The sequence below is a fragment of the Thalassophryne amazonica genome, chromosome 1 (assembly GCF_902500255.1).
Source record: "Thalassophryne amazonica chromosome 1, fThaAma1.1, whole genome shotgun sequence".
NCBI lineage: Eukaryota > Metazoa > Chordata > Actinopteri > Batrachoidiformes > Batrachoididae > Thalassophryne > Thalassophryne amazonica.
The window spans coordinates 74030098-74050842 of record NC_047103.1 but is presented as its reverse complement, the minus strand read 5'-3'; the positions used below and the strand labels follow the sequence as shown (position 1 = coordinate 74050842).

At 51.4% G+C, this 20745-nt stretch overlaps 1 pseudogene; it reads right to left on the bottom strand.

Annotated features, from left to right (window-relative positions):
- Window positions 1-20745, bottom strand: part of LOC117507975 — a 74098-nt pseudogene that overhangs the window by 6711 nt on the left and 46642 nt on the right.

The following is a 20745-nucleotide window of genomic DNA, read 5'->3' as shown; positions in this document are numbered from 1 at the left end:
GCGTGTGCTCAGGGCGCTGCTGCAGCACCTCCTCCTGCTGACCGTGTGCCAGAAACAGACATTCCGCTGGTCGTTCAACGAACCCCCCCACCGTCCCCTGAAGCATACATAAGCCCTCCGGAGCCGTACGGAGGCTGTGTGGAGATGTGCGCGGACTTCTTAATGCAGTGCTTGCTTGTCTTTTCACAGCGTCCCGTCATGTACGAGTCAGACGCCAGCCGGGTGCCCTACGTAATAAATTTGCTTCGAGGAGAGGCACGCGCCTGGGCTGCCAGGGCTCTCCACGTGACAACAGCTCCCCCTGCTGACGTTGCTATGGAGACGAGCAGGGCCAAAAACGATCAAATCAGAGACAAAGGAGGCTGATCCGTGGAGAGTGTTTTCTCTGCAGCTCTACTGAGCACACACAGAGAGAATGCCCCAAACGGTCAAAACAGCAGCACTCGTCCTTAGAGACTGGGCTAAGGGTGGGTCACAACACCCACGTGGGGAAACCCCGACGATCTGCACGAATCCCAGTCACGATCCTGAGTGGGGATCTAACCCTTCACGCCCCAGCACTGGTGGACACGGGGTCGGAGGGGAATCTGCTGGATAGCAGATGGGCAAGGGAGGTTGGGCTCCATCTAGTGGCCTTACCGTCACCATTGTCGGTGCGGGCACTAGATGGCACCCTTCTTCCACTAATCACACACCAGACTCAGCCAGTGACATTGGTGGTGTCTGGGAATCACAGGGAGGAGATTGTGTTTTATGTAACACCTTCTACCTCCTGAGTGATTTGGGTTTTCCATGGGTGTTAAAACACAATCCCCGGATTGATTGTCCATCTGGGGTTGTGGTTCAGTGGAGCGAAACCTGCCACCGGGAGTGTTTAGGATCCTCGGTTCCACCCGGTGTGACAGCTAAGGAGGAGGTTTTAGTCCCCCCCAATCTGGCGGCGGTGCCGGCTGAGTACCACGACCTTGCTGACGTCTTCAGCAAGGATCTGGCACTCACGCTGCCCCCGCACCGTCCGTACGATTGTGCCATTGATTTGATACCGGGCGCTGAGTACCCGTCCAGCAGGCTGTACAACCTCTCACGTCCGGAACGCGAATCAATGGAGACCTACATCCGGGACTCGTTAGCTGCCGGGTTGATCCGGAACCCCACCTCCCCGATGGGTGCTGGTTTTGTTGTGTGGGCCGCTGAAGAGGAGGTACTGCTGGCCCACTACCACCAGAGGGCGCCCTGCTTGGAGTGCGGGCTCCAAGCACGAGAGGGCGCCAGACCCAGAGGAAGTGACAGCTGTCACTCATCACACCAGCTGTCACTCATCTACACCAGTATTTAAGCCGGACTGCAACTCCACCTCCCCGCCGAGAAATCGACTACCGAGAGGTATTTTCTCTGCTATCTGACACTTTGTGTGTACTAAACCAGATCTCACTTGCAGGCTTATTCTTGTGGACGTTGCCTTATCCGGGACTTCAGCGTGTGGCGTGACGACGACGACTGCGCCACACTCTCTGAACAGATAAGTGGTTAGACAAGAGCTGCACGAGTGTGTGATTTGGAGGTGGAGGTTCTCCTCCTGACTGTGTACAGACTGTGGACCACTGAGTGTAAGGACTTACACTCATTCATCTTGTCTCTGCTTTTTGCCAGCAGTACCAGGGTCGACAGCCGAAGACAGAGGTCACCTAGGGACTCGGGACTTGGCGGCTCCGGTGTTCTTCAGACCGTTGGTGGTGGAGGCCGTGTGGGACGCGGCCTCTCTCTCGTCGGGGTCTTCTATCTTCGAGCCTACCCACACGTCACCTGGTGTTAATTGACTTTACAAATTCTGTGTGTTACGTTGTGTGTTGTCACAACATTAAATTGTTACCTTTTGGCTTACTCATTGTCCGTTCATTTGCGCCCCCTGTTGTGGGTCCGTGCTACGACACCTTCCCAACAGGTTTCTTTTTTATGGGCAAGAAGGACGGCGGACTCCGTCCATGCATTGATTACAGAGGGCTGAACGAGATCACGGTTCGCAACCGATACCCGTTACCTCTGTTGGATTCAGTGTTCACGCCCCTGCATGGAGCCCAAATTTTCACGAAATTGGATCTTAGGAATGCTTATCACCTGGTTCGGATCCGGGAGGGAGACGAGTGGAAGACGGCATTTAACACCCCGTTAGGTCACTTTGAGTACCTGGTCATGCCGTTCAGCCTCACCAATGCGCCCGCGACGTTCCAAGCATTGGTTAATGACGTCTTGCGGGACTTCCTGCATCGGTTTGTCTTCGTATATCTAGACGATATACTCATCTTTTCTCCGGATCCTGAGACCCATGTCAAGCATGTACGTCAGGTCCTACAGTGGTTGTTGGAGAACCGGCTGTTTGTGAAGGGCGAGAAGTGTGAGTTCCACCGCACTTCTTTGTCCTTCTTGGGGTTCATCATCTCCTCCAACTCCGTCACCCCTGATCCGGCCAAGGTTGCGGCAGTGAGAGATTGGCCCCAACCAACGAACCGTAGGAAACTACAACAGTTCCTCGGTTTTGCAAATTTCTACCGGAGGTTCATCAAGGGCTACAGTCAGGTAGTTAGCCCCTGACAGCCCTGACCTCCACAAAAGTCCCCTTCACCTGGTCGGATCAGTGCAAAGCCGCGTTTAGGGAGTTGAAACGCTGGTTCTCGACTGCACCGGTTCTGGTGCAGCCCGATCCCAAGCACCAGTTTGTTGTTGAAGTGGATGCCTCTGACTCAGGGATAGGAGCTGTGCTATCCCAGAGCGGGGAGTCCGACAAGGTTCTCCATCCATGTGCCTACTTTTCCCGCAGGTTGACCCCAGCTGAACGGAACTATGACGTCGGCAATCGGGAACTTCTTGCAGTGAAGGAGGCTCTTGAGGAGTGGAGACACCTGTTGGAGGGAGCATCGGTACCATTTACGGTTTTCACGGACCATCGGAACCTGGAGTACATCCGGACCGCGAAGCGTCTGAACCCCAGGCAAGCCCGCTGGTCACTGTTCTTCGGGCGTTTTGACTTCCGGATCACCTACCGCCCCGGGACAAAGAACCAACGATCTGACGCCCTGTCCCGGGTGCACGAAGAGGAGGTCAAGACCGAGCTGTCAGACCCCCTGAAACCATCATCCCTGAGTCCACTGTCGTGGCCGCCCTTACCTGGGACGTGGAGAAGACCGTCCGGGAGGCCCTGACACAGAGCCCGGACCCGGGGACCGGTCTGAAGAACAAACTGTACGTCCCACCAGAGGCCAGGGCTGCGGTCCTTGACTTCTGTCACGGTTCCAAGCTCTCCTGTCACCCAGGGGTGCGAAGGACCGTGGCAGTGGTCCGGCAGCGCTTCTGGTGGGCGTCTATGGAAGCCGACGTCCGGGAGTATGTCCAGGCCTGCACCACCTGTGCCAGGGGCAAAGCCGACCACCACAAGACCCAAGGCCTCCTCCAGCCTCTGCCTGTGCCTCGTCGCCCCTGGTCTCATATCGGCCTGGACTTTGTCACGGGCCTGCCGCCGTCCCAGGGAAACACCACCATCTTAACGATAGTGGACCGGTTCTCCAAGGCGGCCCACTTCGTGGCCCTCCCGAAGCTCCCAACGGCCCAGGAGACTGCAGACCTCCTGGTCCACCACGTCGTGCGTCTGCATGGGATTCCATCAGACATTGTCTCGGATCGTGGTCCTCAGTTCTCCTCCCAGGTCTGGCGGAGTTTCTGTAGGGAACTGGGGGCCACCGACAGTCTCTCGTCTGGGTACCACCCCCAGACGAACGGGCAGGCAGAGCGGACTAACCAGGAACTGGAGCAGGCCCTCCGTTGCGTGACCTCCGCGCACCCGACGGCCTGGAGTGACCATCTGGCCTGGATCGAGTACGCTCATAACAGCCAAGTCTCGTCTGCCACCGGCCTCGCCCCATTTGAAGTGTGTTTGGGGTACCAGCCCCCATTGTTCCCGCTAGTGGAGGGAGAGGTCGGGGTGCCCTCGGTCCAGGGCCATCTGAGAAGGTGCCGTCGGGTGTGGCGTACCGCCCGCTCTGCCCTGCTCAAAGCCCGGACGAGGGCCAAGAACCATGCAGAGCGCCGGCGTGCCCCGGCCCCTGCGTATCAGCCTGGGCAGGAGGTTTGGCTTTCCACAAAGGACATTCCCCTGCAAGTGGAATCCCAAAAGTTGAAGGACAGATACATTGGACCTTTCCCCATCCTCAAAGTCCTCAGTCCAGCCGCAGTGAAGCTGAAGCTGCCAGCTTCACTGCGGATCCACCCGGTTTTCCATGTGTCACACATCAAACCTCACCACGTTTCACCCCTCTGTACCCCCGGACCGGCGCCGCCTCCTGCCCGGATCATCGACGGGGAGCCGGCTTGGACCGTGCGCCGGCTCCTGGATGTCCGTCGGAAGGGCCGGGGGTTCCAGTATTTGGTGGACTGGGAGGGGTATGGACCCGAAGAACGCTCCTGGGTGAAGAGGAGCTTCATCCTGGACCCGGCCCTCCTGGCCGACTTCTACCGGCGGCACCCGGACAAGCCTGGTCGGGCGCCAGGAGGCGCCCGTTGAGGGGGGGGTCCTGTTGTGTGGGCCGCTGAAGAGGAGGTACTGCTGGCCCACCACCACAAGATGGCGCCCTGCTTAAAGTGCGGGCTTCAAGCACGAGAGGGCGTCGGAGCAACCAGGAGTGACAGCTGTCACTCATCATCCGTACCAGCTGTCACTCATCCACTACTCATCACCACCACCATAAAGGCCGGACTGCAACTCCACCTCCCCGCCGAGAAATCAGCTACCATTCAGGTAATTTCTCTGCTGACTTAAACCGTTGAGTGATAATCTGAACTTCTTTTGCAGCCGTTATCCTGTGGTGTGTCCTTATCTGTGGGATTGGCGTTTGGTGTGACAGCGACGGCTTCGCCTCACACCCCAAACCAGATAAGTGGTTTAAACAGGAGCTGCACGAGTGTGTGATTGGAGGTGGAGGTTCTCCCTCCTTTACTGAACACTCACTGTGGGATTACTGAGTGTGCGAACTCACACTCATCAGGACTGTCTCTGTTTTCTGCCAGCAGTACCGGGTCTGACTGCTGAAGACAGCGGCCACCTGGGGTGCAGGGCTTGGCGGCTCCGGTGTTCTTCAGCTCCGTTGGTGGTGGAAGCTGTGTGGGGATCCAGCTCTTCTCTCGCCAGGCGTCTTCTATCGTCGAGCCTGCCCACACGTCACCTGGTGTATGATTGACAGTCCACCATATTGTTATTGTCTGTATGTCGTTGTGCGATTCACAACATTAAATTGTTACTTTTGGCTTATCCATTGTCCGTTCATTACCGCCCCCTGTTGTGGGTCTGTGTCACGTCACTTTCACAACACAACAAAAAGAAAAAAGAACAACCTCAGAGGCAAATCTCACTTTACAAGTTACTCCTCTGTGTCAAGTCTCAACATTTCTTTAACTGTAAATCAGTGGTTTCTCCTGCATGTATCCATCTACACACTTACACCTGTGCATGTCACACATTCCCTTATGAAAACCACACTGAATGAAAAAGCTTTGTCCACTTCCATGAAAGAGTTCATTCAAATACAACTGTTATAACCTGTGTTCACCACAAACAGTACATTCTTCATAGAGGCACAACAACAAATGCAAAGACTAACTATTTTGTCTTAACTTGAATTTGCACAGTTTGTCGAGTCACTGGAATGATGTGGTGCCAAACACAAAGTGTTGCACATCACCACTTCCACCACAATGCAGAATGACATTGGGTTCTGGATGTCAGCCACCCAGACAGACAACTAGTCCATGCCCACTTCTCAAATTTAACCATCGAGATCAGTTTCTTGCAGCTCAGTCAGCCGTTTATTAGCTAAACATACCTGACTAACTGATAGAAAATACAAAATGTGCAGTGCATTGGGTCCCAAGGATCAGGATTTGGAAACACTGCTCTATCTGTTGCAGCTAGGTGACACATGGGTACCCACTTGGCCTGTTTTCCCCATTGCTGGGGTCCTCAACACTGAAAGACCTGCATGTTGAATTAAGTCCAGATATGTGTGCGTAGGACTTTTTCAAGGTGTTTCTTCATTTTTTGGGTCCTTCAGAGGTAAAAATAAATTGGGTGAAATTTCATGAGATTTGAAAAATATTACCCACTGCTGCACGGCCCCTCTTTTTTGGGACATGCGAGTGACATTTTGAGTTATGGACTGGATACATTCATTCATTAGTGGCAGATTTTGTTACATCTGCCTCAAGCCGCATTTTTGAGGCATTGAACATCAACATGGACTTCTTCATCAAGGACCCCTCAGAGTGGGAGGAAGACCCGTCATTCCAGTCGTGACAGCAGGTTATGGATAATGCTGCTGCTGTCAATGATTTTGCTGAGCGACGAGTTGCACTTATCCAGGAATACAATAAGATCCTAATGAAGGATGAACAGCAGCACCAATACCTGCTGCAAGTTGCTGAGTGGCATCAACATCAGTTCCCGGAGACAAAGAAAATCTTTACCAAATGCAACTGCCCATGACTGTTAGTATTCATCAAACAGGTGGACAAGTAATACTTTTTAAGGATTGTAGTTTCCATTTGTATTTCATTTGTGATCAGGTACATTACTATTGCTGGTTTGCACCAATATGTTCAACCACTGCAATTTCCACCCCGCGTGCGGCAGTGGTTAAAAATAGTTGTGCTGAAATAAAATTTTGCACAAAAAAATTTCCAATCAAGATGAACAATTCTGTCAGGAAGCACCTTAAGAAAGTCAAATTTTTATTTATGGCATACTGTAGAGGGCCAAAGGACTAAAATGTCATAGCTGACATTTCCTCAAATGCAAGTGATACGCTTCATTTAAGTGTCCCCAAGTACGTAGCCATTTGTTTGACACAAACATACAACCCCAATTCCAATGAAGTTGGGACGTTGTGTAAAATATAAATAAAAAGCAGAATACATTGTTTTGCAAATCCTCTTCAACCTATATTCAACTGAATACACCACAAAAACAAGATATTTAATGTTCAAACTGATAAACTTTATTCTTTTTGTGTTTTTGAGGTATTTTGAAATGGACGCCTGCAACACATTTCAAAAAAGCTGGGACAGTGGTATGTTTACCACTGTGTTACATCACCTTTCCTTCTAACAACACTCAATAAGCATTTGGGAACTGAGAACACTAATTGTTGAAGCTTTGTACGACTTCAGTTGTTCAACAGTCCGGGGTCTCCATTGTCGTATTTTGTGCTTTATAATGCGCCACACATTTTCAATGGGCGACAGGTCTGGACTGCAGGCAGGCCAGTCTAGTACCGGCACTCTTTTACTATGAAGCCACGCTGTTGTAACACGTGCAGAATGTGGCTTGGCATTGTCTTGCTGAAATAAGCAGGGACGTCCCTGAAAAAGACGTTGCTTGGATGGCAGCATGTGTTTTGAGCAAATATTTGCACAAAAACAAAAACGTTTATCAGTTTGAACATTAAATATCTTGTCTTTGTGTGTTCAACTGAATATAGGTTGAAGAGGATTTGCAAATCATTGTATTCTGTTTTATTTACATTTCACACAGCGTCCCAACTTCACTGGAATTGAGGTTGTATTCTGTGTTTCAGTCAAGCTGATTTTGGAGGGTCCTGCACCCTACCCACATGCAGTCCATCCTGTCCCTGTCCCCCCCCCCAACCTTATAAAACCAAACAGCAGTTCCACAACTATGTCTGTAGCCATAGGTAAAGCTGTGATTGTGTTTGGACTCCACAATTAACTGCATTTGATCATGTTATTGTAGCAACCTGTTGCCAGTTTGACCTTCAATTAAAGGCTGGAGTGTACATTTCAAAAACTGTTTGCCTGAATAGTTTGTGTTGTTAGAGCACTCCTCATTTTTTGTGTGTGCATGGTGCAATAAGCACTTCCAGTTGAAAATACTCAGGAAGGCATTGTGTCTTCTGCTCTGGGGAGAACTGTTTGTCGTTTCTCTGCAGTCATTCAAACCCCTGCTGCCGATTGCACTGGCAGCCAGTCTTCAACAGAAAGTGTCAGAGGTAACAATGTCACATCTCTATATTATTTTAGCCACGTGGCCTCCGCATGTGTGTGTGTGTGTGTGTGTATGGCTTCAATCATGCAAAACCAGGAAGAGCTGAGATTTGCCATTTGATATGCTTATGTATTTTGGGTCAAGGATGAACGCCGCAAAAACAGAAAGTTGATAGAACAAATATTTTTGAAAAAACTAGCCATTTTAGCTAAGACTGCTTTGGGGGCCCTCGCCCTACAGGTAGCAGAGGATTTCCCCCACAGCTAAAGGTTCTCTTTCGCTTAGTTCAGGGTCATTTCCAAAAGACCCCAACCTTGGAGCCACACTTGTTCTTTTTTTTTTTTCATGTGTGTTTTTTTGTTTGGGACTGTTCAGGGAGTAGACTTGTTAATTTTTGTTTTGATAATATCAATGTTACATAGGCAGATTAATTTATATGACTCGTGGTACAGTGAAATTCATCTCATATAATGTCAATGGGCTGTTGAATCCAATCAAACGTAGTAAAATCCTGTCAAAAATGAAGGAAAAAGCTCATGTTGTATACCTACAGGAAACTCACTTAAATGACAATAAACATAGAAAACTGACACGCATGGGTTTCACTAATTTATTTTTTTCATCCTATAAAACAGGACATAGAACAGGAGTCGCTATGCTTATTTCTAACAGGCTAAATTTTGAAAAGATCTTTGAAATGAGAGACAAAGAGGGAAGATTTATTCTAGTAAAAGGTATTATAGATGGTAACTTGGTTACTTTATTAAATATATACGCACCACCTGGAAGTGATGTTAGCTTCTTTCAAAAAACTGACATTATGGTAACAGAAACATGGAAATTTTGATCTGTGGGGGAGATTTAAATACACACTTACAACCCCAGTTAGATGGTTCTAATAAAAAAAAAAAACACCTTGTAGGAAAGTCCCTTCATAAAAAAGTAAAGGCACTGTTCGACGACGCTGGACTAATAGATATATGGAGAAACTTCTTCCCCATCAGAAGAGACTATAAACACTACTCTGCCCCACACGCCTCATATACAAGAATCGATTATTTTCTAACATTTGGAAAAGATAAAGATAAGATAAAAGATTGTGGAATTGGGACAATGGATCTAAGTGACCATGCACCTATTTACTTAAATGTTGATTTTAGCCTGTGGGTGAAGAATACTACATGGAAACTAAATTCAAGTTTATTAAACAATTCTCAATTAAGGAAAAACTCAAAAAGGAAATCAGCCTATATTTAGAAAACAATGATAATGGTGAGGTCTCACCCCCCATCCTGTGGGATGCCCTAAAGGCTGTATTAAGAGGCAAAATTACTGCATTCTCATCATATAAGAAGAAAATAATGAATAAAAAAATTGAAAATTGCAAAATAAATTAAAGGAACTGTAGAGAAAACACAATTTAAATTTTGAGCAAAATTAGAGGGTATTTTAAAAATTAGGAATGAAATTATAATCTAGCCACACAAAAAATTAAAAAGAAACTAATGTTTTTAAAACAGAGACATTATGAAAGTGGATCTAAATCTATGATGATATTAGCCTGGAAACTGAGGAAAAAAATGGCAGAAAATACAATTTATAGAATTAAGGATCCAAGAACAAGCAAAATAAAAAATAAATTAAGTGACATTCAGAAATCATTTGAAGTATATTATAAAACTTTACATTCTAAGGTACCAGGAGATAATGTAGACAAAACTGACGCTTATCTAAATTCTTCAGAGCTTCTCACATTAAATGAGGAACAAAATGAAATAATGACTGCTGATATAACTGAAGGGGAATTAATAAATGCAATTACTCGACTCAAATGAAATAAATAACCAGGATCAGACTATACAGCTGAGTGGTATAAGAGATTTAGAGATGAACTAACACCTATTATATTTCCCACACTGAATTGGGTTTTTAAAAAAGGCGCAAACACTGCCCAATTGGAAGGAAGTGATCATATCGGCTATACCAACAGAAGGTAAAGATAAAATGGAGTGTGGATCCTATCGACCAACATCCGTTCTTAACATAGATTACCGATTATTCACCTCGATTATGGCCAGACGAGTGGAGAAGTTCCTACCTACATTAATACATAATGACCAGACAGGTTTTACACAACAACGCCAAACACAAAATATACAAAAGACATTACACATTATAGATCATATCCAAAAAAAATAAGACTAATGCTGAACTAACATTTTGAACACAGCTGTAGCAGGATGGAAAAATGGGTTATGTTAAGTCTGAATGCGTCATGTCGCTGCATTAGCCACAACATGGAACTGTCTGGGGTCTTGAATGGCAAACACCCGGTCCATCCCAAAATCTTGAAAGTAACCGTGTATCTGTTGCAGCTAGGTGAAACACGGGCATCCACTTGGCACTTCCCTGTTGCTGGGACCTGCAACACTCCTGTACCTATGTGCTGGGTCATGCACAGAGAAACACACCCTATGGCCAGTATAATGCAGCTGAACTTCCTTCACAGTACAAGAAATATGCTTTATTTGAGTCTTCCTGAGTAACTGGTACCAAGGACATCTAGAGGTCAGCTTAGGTTACAGATTATTGTCCAGGTCTAGTTGTGTGTTGGGGGGGGGGCGTGCCTGGATGTTTTGGTGTTCTTTTCTTTTCTTTGCTCTCCAGGTGGCATGAGGGCTGATTTGTCTGTGAAGAAGGTGCTGGCTGAAGAGTCTTCACCCTCATCAACATCATGGAAAGCACCTGTGATCGGTGCTCACGTGCAACCTGGACGACTTGCAGCTGAAGCAGATAATTGGATGGCGTTCTGCATTTAAGTCATGTGTGATTCAAGCAGAACTGCCGGGAAATCGACCTTGTGACGTTCGTTTGAGAGACGCTGAGGACCGCGCCTGGGTTTGACACATCGAGCCCGTGAAGCAGGGAGGGGTGAGGACACATGCTGTCAGCACACACGAAAGGTAATTAAGTGTTTAGGTACTTGTTGATAGTAACTTGGTGTTTTGTTACACAGTATACTGGAATTGTAAAGAGAATTGCGCAGTTTGCTTCTCACTGCTGTGGCGTGAAGGATAAGTGATCCTCCACTTGTTGTGAGAAGCTGCTCATTTGCATAAAGTAAAAAAAAAGGACACTGACCTGAGTGTGTTGCTGGCAGCGTGTGTTTATTGGAAGATATAGTTGTATCTGTTGACTTACCTCACCGTCTCTTTGCTTCACAGAGAATCAGTTTGTCGTGTCCACCTGGGGGGTGTCTGGCGGTGGTAGGAAGTCCAGGAGCGCCGGCTTTAATCCTTGCGGGCGCTGGAGAGCGAGCCGCGGATCACTCCACCAGAGGGACGTTGTTTATGTTTTTACACTTTTAAACACAGGTGTATAATAAATAGTTTTTGTTTGGAACCGCTTTCTGGTTATTTATAGCGCTGGGTCCTGTCTGACGCAGGTTCGCTCCTCAATCCGCGTCGACACATAACAGAATTTCCCGGCCATTCCGTAATGGACCCAGCGGCAGAGGCGGTTCCTTTTGCCGAAAAGATTCAAGAACACTTGCAGAAAATATGGGAGCAATTACAGCACCTCGCAAATCAAATTAAACAAACAGACACCCGTGTTACGGAGCTTGCAGCTCAAGCCGTTCCGCTTCCTGCAGCGCCAGCTGCGGCATTATCGATACCAAGGCAGATAACTCCGTCACCCAAAGATTCGGTGTTTGAACCGATCATTTGTCATCCGGAGCCCTATGCGGGAGACGTCGAAGCTTGTGCTTTGTTTCTGATGCAATGTTCTCTGGTTTTTGCTCAGCGACCGGCTTCCTTCTCTTCTGATGGAAGTCGTGTTTCGTATGTGACAAATTTGCTCCGAGGTGACGCCTTAGCTTGGGTCACAGCGTTGTGGAGTAACAACTCGCCATTGTTAGGGTCCTTTAAGGATTTCTCCCGGGAGTTCCGACTGGTTTTTGACCATTCGGTGAAAACGAATACCGTTGCTCAACGGTTGCTGAATCTCAGGCAGGGGAGGCGGAGTGCGGCGGAGTATTCCGTGGACTTCCGGATTTTTTCTGCTCAATCAGGTTGGAATGCCGCAGCATTACGGGGCGTGTTTGTAGACGGGTTAAATGAGTCATTAAAAGACGAGCTGGCGGTCCGTGATGAGCCAAACGATTTAGACGAGCTAATATCGTTGGTGATTCGTCTAGATGATCGGATGAAGGAGCGTGGACGCGAGAGAGGACGCCCATCAGAGCGGTTTTTTTGTCTCGGGGCTTTCCCCGACACAAAGCTGGGCCGCCTCTTCTTCGCCCCACTGAGGCTCCTCCGACGGGACCTCCGGCTCCTCCTATTGACGAGCCCATGCAGCTCGGACGAGTCGAGATTCCTGTATTGCCCCGACACGTAAGCGTCAAGAGAAATAACGGTGACGTAACTCCAAGTGTTCTTGGACAGGCAAAAGAACCCACATAAAAAAAAAATAAATAAAAAAAAATTTTTAGCACACGTAAATGTTTTCTTTAATCAGGGGTTATACTTGTTTGGGGAGGTAGGGGCGTATCTGGTGGAGTGATAGGCGGTTGGAAGCCCGCCTGGGCTCACTTACCTGTCAATTTTGTATGTGTTTTTAGGTATTTTCTGTTTGGGTTGTTGGGTCGTTTTTGTTTTGTTGTTTTTACTTCTCTACATTCCTAACCCCACCCTCACTTGCCCTTAGACCGCTTGTCTTGTGGGTTGTGGGGTGGTGCAGGTTGGTCACGCTGAGCATTCTCAGAAGACCTCTGCACCTGGGGGGGGGGTGTTAGAGGCGTTCTTTTTGGTTTGGTTAAGGCCCGGTTCCACTCCAGCCTCGGTGACCCGTTGGACCGATTGTCATGGGAGTTGCCGGGGTGTGGTGCAGCGGAGACATGCCTCAGTCGGAGGGATGGGCCGATCTGTTGCCGTTTGCCATTTCGGTGGTTCCACCCCTCCAGAGTGGCTGGGGTATGGTCGAGTTGGGGCGCCGGACGTATTTCCGGTTCTCCGCTGCGCTTTGGGGTTGGAGCTGGGTTAGTTTTTACCTGTTCCCTTCTCCGGCTTAATATTTTGAGCTGTTCGCCAAAATAGAGCCGCCAAAGAGCTCTGGGAGGGACCTGGGGTCTTTCGGGGTGCCGGGGAGGGCAACGGGGTTTATAGTCGTTTTATATCCCCCCGGGGTTGTTTTTGGTTGTTCTCCGGGGGTTGGTTTTTGGTTTTATTTTGTTTCCTTCCGGGTTCCGCCTCCAGGGTTGATGGGACGGTCCTCTGGGGGGGGGAATTGGCTTGGGACCGACCGGCCAAGTGTGACCGGATCTGGGGTTCCGGGGTTGTGGGGAGGGTGCCTCCTGGGGTTGATGATACAGTCCCCTGGGGGGCACCGTTTCACTCCATGTATACCTGGGGACCTTTGTGGGATCACGGTTTTGGCTGTTCCTCCTGGAACTGGCAATGAAGGCCTTCTGAGGGGGGGGTTGGGCTCTGCAGGTCATTCTGGGGGGGTTGTTTGTTATTTTTCTTTTATGCATCTGCGTTTGTACTGTGTTGTGGGACTGTGTTGGGTTTTTGTGTTTGGGAGTTTTTCTTTTCCTCCCGGGGTTTGATGGGACGGTCCCCTGGGGAGGTTTGGGTGGGTTTTATGTTTTTTTTTTTGTGTGAGTGGACTTGTTCTGGGGAATGTTTTGGGGCTTTTGTTGATTCCAGCCGGTCTTCCAGCTGCGGTGCCTGTCTTGCCGTCTGCTTCCTGACGTGGACCCCGGAGGGAGGGGCTGTTCTCGGGCCTGGTCTGTTCGGTCGCCGGGAGGCTTCCCGTTGATGGGGGGGTACTGTTGTGTGTTGGGGGGGAGCGTGGCTGGATGTTTTGGTGTTCTTTTCTTTTCTTTGCTCTCCAGGTGGCATGAGGGCTGATTTGTCTGTGAAGAAGGTGCTGGCTGAAGAGTCTTCACCCTCATCAACATCATGGAAAGCACCTGTGATCGGTGCTCACGTGCAACCTGGACGACTTGCAGCTGAAGCAGATAATTGGATGGCGTTCTGCATTTAAGTCATGTGTGATTCAAGCAGAACTGCCGGGAAATCGACCTTGTGACGTTCGTTTGTGAGACGCTGAGGACCGCGCCTGGGTTTGACACATCGAGCCCGTGAAGCAGGGAGGGGTGAGGACACATGCTGTCAGCACACACGAAAGGTAATTAAGTGTTTAGGTACTTGTTGATAGTAACTTGGTGTTTTGTTACACAGTATACTGGAATTGTAAAGAGGATTGCGCAGTTTGCTTCTCACTGCTGTGGCGTGAAGGATAAGTGATCCTCCACTTGTTGTGAGAAGCTGCTCATTTGCATAAAGTAAAAAAAAGGACACTGACCTGAGTGTGTTGCTGGCAGCGTGTGTTTATTGGAAGATATAGTTGTATCTGTTGACTTACCTCACCGTCTCTTTGCTTCACAGAGAATCAGTTTGTCGTGTCCACCTGGGGGGTGTTGGCGGTGGTAGGAAGTCCAGGAGCGCCGGCTTTAATCCTTGCGGGCGCTGGAGAGCGAGCCGCGGATCACTCCACCAGAGGGACGTTGTTTTTTATGTTTTTACACTTTTAAACACAGGTGTATAATAAATAGTTTGTTTGGAACTGCTTTCTGTGTTGTGTGGGCCGCTGAAGAGGAGGTACTGCTGGCCCACCATCACCAGAGGGCGCCCTGCCTGGAGTGCGGGCTCCAGGCACCAGCGGGCGCCGCCGCCTCACGGGAGCAGCCTCGGTGACAGCTGTCACCCATCACCTGAGACAGCTGACGGCAATCATCAGTGGGGTATATCAGCAGGACGGCATCTCCACCTCATTGCCGAGATATCGTTTCTACCAGAGAGGTAACATATCAAAGCCTACTGAGTACACAGTTTTGACTGAGCTAGTTATTGGTTTACTGTTCCAACGAGAGGTGGAGGTACCTTTCCTGCCGTTCGGAGTTCTGGGTGCAAACGCGCCCCCATCTAACTGTTCTTTTTTCCCTCGCCAGCAGTACCAGGTCCGACACGCGGAGGCAGTGGCCACCTGGGAGTTCGGGACTTGGCGGCTCCAGTATTCCCGGGGTCCTGTGGCGGAGGAAGCCGTGTGGTTCCGGTCTTACCTTGGAGAGGCGTCTCCTATCTTCGAGCCTGCCCACACGACACCTTTGTGTATTGACTTTTGTCCATTTCTGTAATTGGTTGTATTCGTTGTGCACATTCACAACAGTAAAGCGTTGTTATTTTGACTTACTCCATTGTCCGTTCATTTGCGCCCCCTGTTGTGGGTCCGTGTTCCTACACTTTCCCAACAGGATATCTCGGCCAGCGTCATGGATCCCGAGGGGCGTCAACCGGCTGTTGAACGGCCAATGGAAGAACAAGGCGCACAGGCGTCCACAGGAGGGGTAATCGGTGAGTTGCAGCGGATCCTCACCGCTTTCACGACTCGGTTAGACTTGATGGCCGAGCAGAACGCCCTCCTGAACCGCAGGGTGGAGGCTCTCGCCGCGCAGGTGGAAGCGCGCCCTCCGGGCGCCGCTGCGGCTCTCCCTCCCGTAGACCCTGTGTGTGACAGCGACGTTCCACTGGTTGTCCAACGACCCCCCCCACCATCCCCTGAAGCATACATAAGCCCCCCGGAGCCGTACGGAGGCTGTGTGGAGACGTGCGCGGATTTCCTTATGCAGTGTTCGCTCGTCTTCGCACAGCGTCCCGTCATGTACGCGACCGACGCTAGCAAAGTAGCTTATGTGATAAATCTGCTTCGTGGTGAGGCACGCGCTTGGGCTACAGCGCTCTGGGAGCAAAGTTCACGGCTCCTTCTGACATATGATGGGTTTGTGAGGGAGCATAGAACAGTGTTTGATCACCCTAATAGAGGAGAGACCGCTTCAGCCGTGCTGCTGTCAATGAGACAGGGGCGCCGGAGCGCAGCTGCCTATGCAGTCGACTTCCGCATCGCGGCTGCGAGGTCCGGCTGGAATAACACTGCCCTCCGCGCCGCCTTCGTAAACGGACTGTCATTGGTCCTCAAGGAGCACCTGGTGGCTAAGGACGAACCGCGGGATTTGGATGGGCTTATCGATCTTGTCATACGATTAGGCAAATCGGTTAAATGAGCGCCGTCGGGAACGAGACGAAGGGCGTGGCCAGGCACACGTCGTCCCTCTCCCTTCCGGTTCCAACCGCGTTCCGCCCTCCCCACGCTCCACGGCCCCTGCGCTCCGTGCGATCACAGCTCCCCCTGCTGACGAAGCTATGACACGAGTAGGGCAACATTTAGGGCACCGGCCACACAGAGGAGGCTGGCCCGCGGAGCGTGTTTTGTTTGTGGCTCGATTGAGCATCAGGTACGAGACTGCCCCGAGCGGTTAAACACCAACGCCCGCCCCTAGACACTGGGCTAGGGGGGGGCCGAGACGTGCACGTGGGACACACCCACATCGCCACACGACTCCCAGTTACAATCCTTTATGAGGATTTAACCCTGAAGGCCCCAGCACTGGTGGACACGGGCTCAGAAGGGAATTTGCTTGATAGCAAATGGGCCAGGGAGATAGGGTTCCCTCTGGTGGCACTTACCTCGCCTGTGCAGGTACGGGCACTAGATGGCTCCCTACTCCCTCCAATCACTCACAAGACACCACCAGTAACTCTGGTGGTGTCGGGGAATCACCGGGAGGAGATCGAGTTTTTTGTGACTCCGGCCACCTCCCGTGTGATTTTAGGTTTTCCCTGGATGTTGAAACACAATCCCCGGATCGATTGGCCGTCCGGGGTAGTGGTCCAGTGGAGCGAGACCTGCCATCGGGTATGTTTAGGTTCCTCGGTTCCTCCCGGTTCCCAGGCCAGGGAGGAGGTCAGAGCCCCGCCCAATCTAGGGACGGTGCCGGTGCAGTACCATGACCTTGCGGAGGTGTTCAGCAAGGATCTGGCACTCACCCTTCCCCCGCACCGCCCGTATGATTGTGCCATTGATTTGGTTCCAGGCGTTGAGTTCCCGTCCAGCAGGCTGTACAACCTCTCACGACCTGAACGCGAATCAATGGAGACCTACATCCGGGACTCTTTGGCTGCCGGGTTGATCCGGAATTCCACCTCCCCGATGGGTGCGGGTTTCTTTTTTGTGGGGAAAAAGGATGGCGGATTACGTCCATGCATTGATTACAGGGGGCTGAACGAAGTCACGGTTCGTAACCGATACCCCTTACCCTTGTTGGATTCGGTGTTCACGCCCCTGCATGGAGCCAAGATATTCACCAAGCTTGATCTTAGGAATGCGTATCACCTGGTTCGGATCCGGAAGGGAGACGAGTGGAAGACGGCATTTAACACCCCGTTGGGTCATTTTGAGTACCTGGTCATGCCGTCGGTCTTACAAATGCTCCCGCGACGTTCCAAGCATTGGTTAATGATGTCTTGCGGGACTTCCTGCACCGATTCGTCTTCGTATATCTAGACGACATACTCATCTTTTCTCCGGATCCTGAGACTCATGTCCGACATGTACGTCAGGTCCTGCAGCGGTTATTGGAGAACCGGCTGTTTGTTAAGGGCGAGAAGTGTGGGTTTCACCGCACCTCTTTGTCCTTCCTGGGGTTCATCATCTCCCCCAACTCCGTCGCTCCTGATCCGGCCAAGGTTGCAGCGGTGAGAGACTGGCCCCAACCCACAAGCCGTAGGAAGCTGCAACAGTTCCTCGGCTTTGCAAATTTCTACAGGAGGTTTATTAAGGGCTACAGCCAGGTTGTTAGCCCCCTGACAGCCCTGACCTCACCAAAAGTCCCCTTCACCTGGTCAGATCGTTGCGATGCCGCGTTCAAGGAGTTGAAACGGCGCTTCTCGTCTGCACCCGTTCTGGTGCAGCCCGATCCTAGTCGCCAGTTAGTGGTTGAGGTGGACGCCTTGGACTCAGGGATAGGAGCTGTGCTGTCCCAGAGTGGGAAGACCGATAAGGTCCTTCATCCGTGTGCCTATTTTTCCCGCAGGTTGACCCCGGCTGAACGGAACTATGACGTCGGCAACCGAGAACTCCTTGCGGTGAAAGAGGCTCTTGAAGAGTGGAGACACCTGTTGGAGGGTACGTCCGTGCCATTCACGGTTTTCACTGACCACCGGAACCTGGAATATATCAGGACCGCCAAGCGGCTGAATCCCAGGCAAGCCCGCTGGTCACTGTTCTTCGGCCGTTTTGACTTCCGCATCACCTACCGGCCCGGGACCAAGAACCAGAAGTCGGATGCCTTGTCCCGGGTACACGAAGACGAGGTCAAGGCGGAGTTGTCGGATCCACCGGAACCCATCATCCCGGAGTCCACTATCGTGGCCACCCTCACCTGGGACGTAGAGAGAACCGTCCGGGAGGCCCTGGCACGAAGCCCGGACCCCGGGGCTGGACCAAAGAACAGACTTTACGTCCCACCAGAGGCAAGGGCTGCAGTCCTGGACTTCTGTCACGGCTCTAAGCTCTCCTGTCATCCAGGGGTGCGAAGAACCGTGGCAGTTGTCCGGCAGCGCTTCTGGTGGGCGTCCCTGGAGGCCGACGTCCGGGATTATATCCAGGCCTGCACCACCTGTGCCAGGGGCAAGGCCGACCATCGCAAGGCTCCGGGACTGCTACAGCCGCTGCCCGTGCCTCATCGCCCCTGGTCCCACATCGGCCTGGATTTTGTCACGGGCCTCCCGCCGTCCCAGGGAAACACCGTGATCCTCACGATAGTGGACCGATTCTCCAAGGCGGCCCACTTCGTGGCCCTCCCGAAGCTCCCAACGGCCCAGGAGACAGCGGACCTCCTGGTCCACCACGTCGTCCGCCTGCATGGGATACCATCAGACATCGTCTCCGATCGCGGTCCCCAGTTCTCCTCGCATGTCTGGAGGAGCTTTTGCCGGGAACTGGGGGCCACGGTCAGTCTCTCGTCCGGGTATCACCCCCAGACCAACGGGCAAGCAGAGCGGGCCAATCAGGAAATGGAGCAAACACTGCGTTGTGTGACAGCCGCGCACCCTCATCTGGCCTGGATCGAGTACGCCCACAACAGTCAAGTGTCATCAGCCACCGGCCTCTCCCCCTTTGAGGTGTGTTTGGGGTATCAGCCCCCGTTGTTCCCGGTGGTTGAGGGAGAGGTCGGTGTGCCCTCGGTCCAGGCCCACCTGCGGAAGTGCCGTCGGGTGTGGCGTGCCGCCCGTTCTGCTTTGCTGAAGGCCCGGATGAGGGCGAAGACCCATGCAGACCGGCGGCGGACCCCGGCCCCTACGTATCGCCCCGGGCAGGACGTGTGGTTGTCCACCAAGGACATTCCACTGCAAGTGGCCTCCCCAAAACTCCAAGACAGGTACATAGGTCCGTTTAAAATTCTCAAGGTCATCAATCCCGCCGCAGTGAGGCTTCGGCTTCCAGCCTCACTGCGGATCCATCCAGTATTTCATGTGTCAAAAATCAAGCCCCATCACACCTCGCCCCTCTGTACACCCGGTCCGGCACCACCTCCTGCCCGGATCATCGATGGCGAGCCGGCTTGGACAGTGCGCCGGTTGTTGGACGTCCGACGGATGGGCCGGGGCTTTCAATATCTGGTGGACTGGGAGGGGTACGGTCCCGAAGAACGCTCCTGGGTGAAGAAGAGCTTCACCCTGGACCCGGCCCTCCTGGCCGACTTCTACTGTCGCCACCCGGACAAGCCCGGTCGGGCGCCAGGAGGCGCCCGTTGAGGGGGGGGGTCCTGTTGTGTGGGCCGCTGAAGAGGAGGTACTGCTGGCCCACCATCACCAGAGGGCGCCCTGCCTGGAGTGCGGGCTCCAGGCACCAGAGGGCGCCGCCGCCTCACGGGAGCAGCCTCGGTGACAGCTGTCACCCATCACCTGAGACAGCTGACGGCAATCATCAGTGGGGTATATCAGCAGGACGGCATCTCCACCTCATTGCCGAGATATCGTTTCTACCAGAGAGGTAACATATCAAAGCCTACTGAGTACACAGTTTTGACTGAGCTAGTTATTGGTTTACTGTTCCAACGAGAGGTGGAGGTACCTTTCCTGCCGTTCGGAGTTCTGGGTGCAAACGCGCCCCCATCTAACTGTTCTTTTTCCCTCGCCAGCAGTACCAGGTCCGACACGCGGAGGCAGTGGCCACCTGGGAGTTCGGGACTTGGCGGCTCCAGTATTCCCGGGGTCCTGTGGCGGAGGAAGCCGTGTGGTTCCGGTCTTACCTTGGAGAGGCGTCTCCTATCTTCGAGCCTGCCCACACGACACCTTTGTGTATTGACTTTTGTCCATTTCTGTAATTGGTTGTATTCGTTGTGCACATTCACAACAGTAAAGCGTTGTTATTTTGACTTACTCCATTGTCCGTTCATTTGCGCCCCCTGTTGTGGGTCCGTGTTCCTACACTTTCCCAACATTCTGGTTATTTATAGCGCTGGGTCCTGTCTGACGCAGGTTCGCTCCTCAATCCGCGTCGACACATAACAGGTCTGACAACTGTATCGTGGGACAGGAAGCACCAGGACTTGGACCCTCATTCTCCTGCAAAAATATCTGCATCAACAAATGCCCCAGTCCAGCGAATTCATGACTCCATGCCTTCTTAAGCAGGTGTCCCTCGATTTCAGATAAAGAAGACCCAGAAACATGAATGTCAGTGCATTGATAATTAAATCTCTGGACAATTTTTTCAGTTTCACTACATACAAATAA